A 7,952-nucleotide genomic window follows, 5' to 3' on the forward strand; every position below is an offset into this window, starting at 1 on the left:
TTCAACGTGTATGCTGCATTCCGCCAAATACAGTGAACCGGGTGATGTCGACATGAGGTATGTCGTGAGGTAAAAACAGCAAAAAAATATAAAAAAGAAATATTTCAAGTTAAAAAAACAACAACATTAAACATTGATGTTTAATCAAAATTTTGATATTAGAGTCAGCAATATATTGAAATTGGCTACTTGACAGTTTTTTGTAAATAATGTCAATCGATCTTGATTTTCCTGAGGATCAGATATTTATATTGGACTCATGGCATTTAAGCAACACAAAGGTCAGAAATGAGAGTTAAAGTCTGACGCTCGCACTCGACGATTGAAACGTCTCTAACAACATGATATTGTAATGTGACGTCACATTACATTACGTCCTAAATGTATGGATCATGGACATCAAAAAATTTGCTATTTTGACCCTGAAATATTGCGTTTAAGTATATGGTTGTCATACAAATGACGTTTCAATAAAATGTAAGGATCAAATGATGCCACGTTTTTTTTCTTTTTGGAAGTAAAAAAAATAGTTTTTTTTTACTTAGTAGACTTGTTTTTTTTTTTAAATCTCAATATGCCTTTTTAAATCCACTTTTTTATAATGAATGGCTCATTTTATATCCATTTAGCTAAATTTTGTTATAATATTCAACATGTCTCAAGTACCCAATTCACGAAGTATATTCGTACAGCGCCTGATGGTAGTTAATAGTGAAAAGCTACAGATAGGCACGCCGTCAAACGTCAAAATAGGTGTGATACCTCATTGAATTCGGAACGATGTCTAGAAAGAAAACTTAAAAAATTGGTGAATGGTATTTCGGTTTTGGCCAATATATCAAACTATTGCAGCCACAGGCCATTGCCGGCAGGCAATAATCGCTTATGTGTAGACGTTATTGGCCTAGCACGGCAGGCTACCGGACAGGACCTGAGACTGCAGGCGGACTGGTAATGGGTGGTAGTGTTGGCCGAACGTTAATTACAATTGACCAATAACCCAGGGACCGGCCCGCTATCCCTTATAAGGGGTTTTGTAAGGGTTTTGCATAAGGCTTAACTCACCATACCCTTTGCCCGGCGAAACCCTTTCATTTTGCTTTTAAAGCCCTTATATTAAAGCTAACCCTTTTGAGGTATCGGTATCCTAATACCCTTACAAAACCCTTATCATCCGCTCACCAATACCTTATAAGGGTTAGCCTTATAAAGGGCTTCCCTTTCAGCATATAAGCGTGCTAATTTAAATCATCTACCTTGTTCATAAAGCACACATTACTGTAAATCCAATAGTAAGCGATCGTTGTTGGCGGCGGTGTTCTTTGATGTTCGCGCGCTTCCGAATGATCGAAGCCGCTGTAGATTAAATACGGTTCAATTTTCAATGGCAAAGAGTTGTGATTGTCTGTTGCTTTGCGCGGATCGAGCGCATCGTCACGGCGCTATTTTCTTCAACACGTTTCACGTGCCAATGTTATCATTAGCTCCCGTTGCAAATAATATACTTACTCGCAAGGCTCCGAAACCGGTTAAATTTACAAACCATTATCATGTACTTGGCGCGAAACCTTAAAATTTCAGTTTGGTTCGAAAAACCGTTATTTTTAAACCGGTTATTTAGAGAACATTTTCATAAAGTTATTGTCAGATTAACCGGTTAAGAACAATAAAATCCAGTTTATTCCATGCGCGGTGTCATTGTTTACGGGCCGATCTCTAGTTTCGTACCGATTTATTGTTTTTTTGTAGAACGTTTTTTGTCCTTTAAAGTTATTTGTGTTTATTTTGATATTTATGTATTTATTAATTATGTGCTTATAAATATGTGTTTATTCATTATATATGTATTGTTTTTTTAATACTATGGCGGCGACAAACACACAAACGGTCCGCCTAATGTTAAGCAGACACGTAGCCTATGGACGCCTGCAACTCCAGAGGTGCTAGCTCTTGAACTGTGTAATGAAATATACTAGTACTACTATTACTTTTAAGGAACATGTAAGGAATGTAATGAAGGCATAGGCGGAAATGTAAAACCGAGGGAAGGTAATAAATCATGTATGAAAGGGAATGAAATTAGATTATATGTAAATGAACTTTATTGGATAGAAATTAAATGGATGATATTTTAAAATATGGAACCATAAACTACTTGAATTAAACCAAGACACAAACAAGGGAGTATATCGACGTTTGTAAATACGAGGTGTAACAAAAACAGTGGGGATCCGTTCGACCAAGTTCTAATTCTCAGATCAGAAGCTCCGGGTCTTCGGCCTCGATTTTTACGATACTTGGGCATTGATTTTTGTCCGAGAATTGCTTCACTGAAGTTCAGCCTTTGACCTAGTGGCTTTGGCAGTGGTAGCTGACTTTTCGTTTATTATTTAAGCTTTATTCAATTATTCTCTCAAATATAAAATATATTTGTGTCCAATATTTGCCATTAAGATCTAAACTACCTATGTATCTATCTATTATTATTATTTTACATAAAAACCCATTTTCTAATAAGATATTTATCTTTTCTTTCAAACTGAAAATATTGGAAGGAATGGGCAGAAACGGATTGGAATGGAATGAAGTTTCAAAGATTGTTTTTCCATCATCTATCTAGCTAGAAGGCAATCAAGTGAAACGAATAAAGATATACCTACCCAATATATACTACATGTGATTTATTTGCATTATTTTATTTTATTTTATTTTATTCGGAAAACCAACAGCTTAATAAACTAAAACTAGGTTAACATAAATATGTATCAGGGAAGCCAATTACAGATTTCACGCATTAGATAGTATCAATATCACTATATTACTACCTTTTTTTAATACCACGACGGTGGCAAACAAGCATGCGGCCCGCCTGATGGTAAGCAGTCACCGTATGGACGCATGCAACACCAGCGGTATTAGATGCGCGTTGCCGGCCCTTTAAAAACCTGTACACTCCTTTTTGAAGAACCCCATACTGTAGCCCCTCGGGAAAACCTCAGCAGGAAGCTCATTTCACAGCCGAAGCGTTCGCGGCAGGAAATTCCTCTTAAACCGCACAGTACGGACCAATTAGGTTCTAGGGTGTGAGGATGAACACCCTGCGAGCGAGCGGTGCGGTGATAGAAAGCGGCCATTGGTATGGTCAATGGCCGAAGCCCAGCGGTGTGTGAGATACAATAGAAGATCACCAGTCGAGCGACCGTGACGGAAACCATACTGGCGGTCGCTGATCAGGTCGTGTTCTTCTAGGTATCTCAGCAGCTTTGCGTTAATTATACGCACCATGACCTTTGAGAGAAGAAAGGTAATAGCGATAGGCCTGTAACTCGATGGGTCTGATCTGTCGCCCTTTTTAAGTACAGGGTGCACAAGGGCCGTCTTCCACGAAGATGGAACATGCCGTTTCTTGCTAGAGAGTGTGAAAAGGCGCGCCATCACGGGACACAACTCAGAAGCACATTGCTTAAGCACAATCGCTGGTATGCCGTCTGGCCCGCTCGACTTATGAGCGTCGGCGATAGCAACTCCCGCCGAATATCCCTCTGCGTGAATGAGATCTCTGGCATGGAATATACGCACCGTGGGATGGTGGGCGGCACGGCGCAACCGTCGTCGGTTAGGGTCGAGTTTGAGGCAAAAATAGTAGCAAACCAAGAAGATTGGCTTTCTCCTTTGCACTGTGGGCCAGATGACCATCAGCTTTTCGCAGTGGTGGTAAAGGACGACTGATAAAAATTTCCCTCGGCAGCTTTGGCAAGCGACCAGAACGCGTGACTCCCAGTGGGGTAGCTCGCTAGTTTCTCACCAATTCTGTCGACGAAATCGTATTTAGCCCTGGCAATGGCCCTCTTATGACCATATACCTATGAGTACTTAACCGTGACAAAGTGGATTTCCGATGAAGAAAAATTTATTTTGCCGTACTTAAACCATGAGCGCGAAACCTTCTTCATTGACGTTTTACAGATACTTAGGCTCTCAGCATACGGAGCGTAAGCGTAAGAAACGCGTAAGCGTATCGTAATAAGCGCGTAGAACGAGAGCGCTGCGAGCGCGAACAACTTCAAACAAGTCTTTTCTGTCGTCATTACGACAGACGTAGCGTAATATGGGCGCAAAAAACAAAACTTCAGCCTTATCAAACAATAAAAAATCTTCTTCATCTGACGAGAAAGTAAGATCGTTGATACATCCGCCGAAGACATCTGACGCCAGCGACACCATGATTTCAGCTAGATTCCACTTATTAAACGATTACGCTTACGCGTCTCGTACTCTTAACGTTTTTACGATACGTTTACGCGACGCTTACGCTCCGTGTGCTGAGGATCTAAGGCGGTGAAAAAGAAAATACCTATTCTTAAACAATTGTGCGTTTAGACTTGGTATAAGTCACAATTTTTCAGACGGAAAATGAAATTGTTCATGTGATAAAATTAAAATCTGCGTTCTCTCTAGGATAATTTTAATGTAACTGAGCTTGCTGTGTTCTAATATAATATAAATTATGCACTTCTTTATAAAAATGCACTTATTCACAAATAGTAGTTTTTTTAATAACCTACTCAATGCCAAGCTATTTTAGGTAGGAGGGAAATGAGTTTTTACTTGTTTTTTTATTTAAGTTATATGGTTTAGTTTATCAAATTTTAATTTTTACGTAAACATACTTTAAAAAAATAACCACTTGTATAAAATAGTAATGTTATTAACTTGATTCGGGCTCGGACACCAAATCGGCACGAAACGAGAGAATGCTATGCCCTATGCGGCACACGGCCGTCTCATCGCTCCCCCAATAAGACGGTTTATTAAGGTTACAATAAAGTTCTTAAAATGTTCGCGTTCTTCTGAAATTTCGGAGTAAAACCGGTTTTAACCGGTATCTTTTAAACAGTTTCCGAGTTTTCTTACTCGGACAGAAGTGACCCTAATTGTTATTATTGTTGTTTACGCCGTTGCTACTACCTATTAGAAATATGCAGTCAAGCGTGAGTCGGACTTACTTGTGTACTATTCTGTTAAACTTTAGAGAAAAGTCATATTTAATTAAATATATATGACTTGTAGACCTTGTTTTATTTTAATCAGTTCACACTTGTCAGCCAGTAGGTACAATTAAGTTTAAAAGTCGCCTAGTTTCGTAAGTGCAATCGGATTCATCACTCAGCTAATACGATGCACGGCAACGGCTACTATACTAGTAATTGTAGTCGTACTAGTATATAGTAGATGGTAAGCGAACAAAATTATTTAAAAATCCCTTCCCTAGGAACGTATTTTCTTTCCTTTTCATACACTAGCGTAGATATATACTAATTCTGCCTCTTTCACGCAACGCTCAACTACGACATTACTAAAGGGAAAGCTTTATAAAAAGCGCTTAATGATAAGGGTAACCCTTATTAAGGGATTGCAAGGCATATAGGATAGCAGTAAGCAATTGCAAAGGGCTAGCTTTATTTTTTGCTAAGTTTTTCGGTAAGGGCTAGTCAAATAAATGGGCTTGCAGTTCAAACTGGACAGTCTTTCAATGTGTTAGCCATGTTTATGGGACGCCCATTGAAAGGCTTTTATCGCGGAAAGGGTTGTCCGGGCCCTGCAATAACCATTACAAATTGAACTGTAAACCGTAACGGACGGTTACAGTTTTCGGTTCAATTTGTAATAAGTAGTTAATAGTCAATTGCATTAATGTTTCGGCCAACACTACCACCTATTACCAGTCCGCCTGCAGTCTCAGGTCCTGTCCGGTAGCCTGCCGTGCTAGGCCAATAACGTCTACACATAAGCGATTATTGCCTGCCGGCAATGGCCTGTGGCTGCAATAGTTTGATATATTGGCCAAAACCGAAACCGGTAGGTACCTTTAGCCTCATCAAGCTCTTGATAAACACGTTAGGTTAGTTTAGATATAATTAATTATAGGTACCTACCTACTTTTATTATTTTGAACACTGACACACACAAACCTGTATAAATGATGCAACGCGGGTTAAAGTTTTGTTTAAAAATAAAATATAAAAAAAAAACAAATTTAAAGTGAGGTCCGCAGGCAAGGGCATTTTTTTAACAATAATTTATGTGCAAGATGATTCATTGATCAGGAACAAAATGCAATGATGAATTTCGCAAGTAGGTGTTAAAGTTTGCTGCTCGATAATTAATAATGTTTTATCATATATGACATTAAGTACCAATTAAACGGAAATAATTAGGTATTTATATTCTTTTGAACTCTTCGTGCTAAAATTGATACCCGAGCAAGCGAAAATCTTGAGTGTTGCGAGGGTTTCAAGGCACAAGGTTTAAACAAACCTCGCTACGGAGTCAAACAAAACTTTTTACCACTAAAACTTTAACTGTAAAATATTACATATAAACGCTATTAAGTTTTTATTTTTTTAAATCATCACTTACATAAAAATAAAGATAAACGACTTCCCATAAAGGATAAAATAAAGAATTATCCTGTTTAAGTATACCGGGTGGGGCCTGTAACACGAGCAAATAATTAAAACATAGATTGTGCTCCTCAAACGGTGACACGTTTGTTAAATAACTTTAAAAAAAGATAAAGTTTTAAGTAATTAATAATTCAGCCTATATACGTCCCACTGCCGGGCACAGGCCTCCTCTCATGTGCGAGAGGGCTCGGGCTACCCAATGCGGATTGGGGTCTTCACATACACCTTTGAACTTCTTCGCAGATGTATTTATTTATTTATTTTAAACTTTATTGCACATAAAAAATGAGTACAACAGGCGGACTTAATGCCAATAGGCATTCTCTACCAGTCAACCATAAGGCAAAACAGAGAAACTACAAGGTGGGTGCAGTGAGAATTAAACAAAAAAAAAAACCGTAAATTTTAAGCGAATTAAAATTTCTAAATAAATACTATAGTATGTTTCATTATACCTTATGACTATGAGTACATAAATATATACATATATATGGATAAACAAGGATAGATATACATACAATTGCACGTGCGTTATGGGTTACTTACCGACTAATTCCCACTACGCCTGCCTTAGCAGGTGGTTATAAAGCAAACGTTTAAAAGTTAACTTGCTTGGAGCCTGTCTGATCGTCAGAGGGAGCGAATTCCAGAGACGGATTGCTTGTACGGTGAAGGAAGAAGAGAGAAAACCATTATGGTGAGGGATTACCGAGAGTTTAAGAGAGCGTTTATGTATGCAGGTTTCCTCACGATATTTTCCTTCACCGAAAAGCTAGGAAGGAATAAAGCCTTTAGACTTCTTATCTTTCATACAAATTAAATATTATCTTCAATGTACACCATCGTCATTCTAATTGTCGTTGCGTGTCACGCCTTAAACATAACAAAATTCGCAATACATTGCGATTTAGAATAAACTTTAAAGTGTACTAAAATCAAAACACAAATTATTTTTACAAGTACAAGTAGGTTTTTTAGTAAGTAGTAAAATGTATAATTAAGTATAGGTAGTATAACGGTAATATTAAAACACTCAGGGGCAGTGGGATGCTGCACCCTGATAACTTCATTATCCCACACACTTTATTTAGCTTCACTCCGTGTGTTTGTTCTTTCCCAGTGTCTGGTTGAAATGAAATCGAGCACCTACTGTTCCCATGACAATGCAGAAACAGACTGACTAAATAGGTAAACAAACCTAGTTAGTTAGTCTGTTATTGCTACTAATGTTTATTGTTAGCTTAATGTTTATCTAGTCTGCCTATCTAAAGCTATTACAATTGTTTGTAAGAAATCGCACTCGCACTATAAATATAGCTATAAATCAAGTAAGCAATAACTTACTTAACAATGTTGGAGGGTAGAATAAGTTTTCTGCCAACAAACTGCTATGCAGTTTGGCAGATAAGTGATCATAGCCGATGTAACTTCTCTTTCATAAATAAATTAAAAAAAAAGTCGCTAAACAAATGTTAGTCTGGGGCG

Source organism: Cydia pomonella, chromosome 2 (genome assembly GCF_033807575.1).
Source record: "Cydia pomonella isolate Wapato2018A chromosome 2, ilCydPomo1, whole genome shotgun sequence".
Classification (NCBI taxonomy): Eukaryota; Metazoa; Arthropoda; class Insecta; order Lepidoptera; family Tortricidae; genus Cydia; species Cydia pomonella.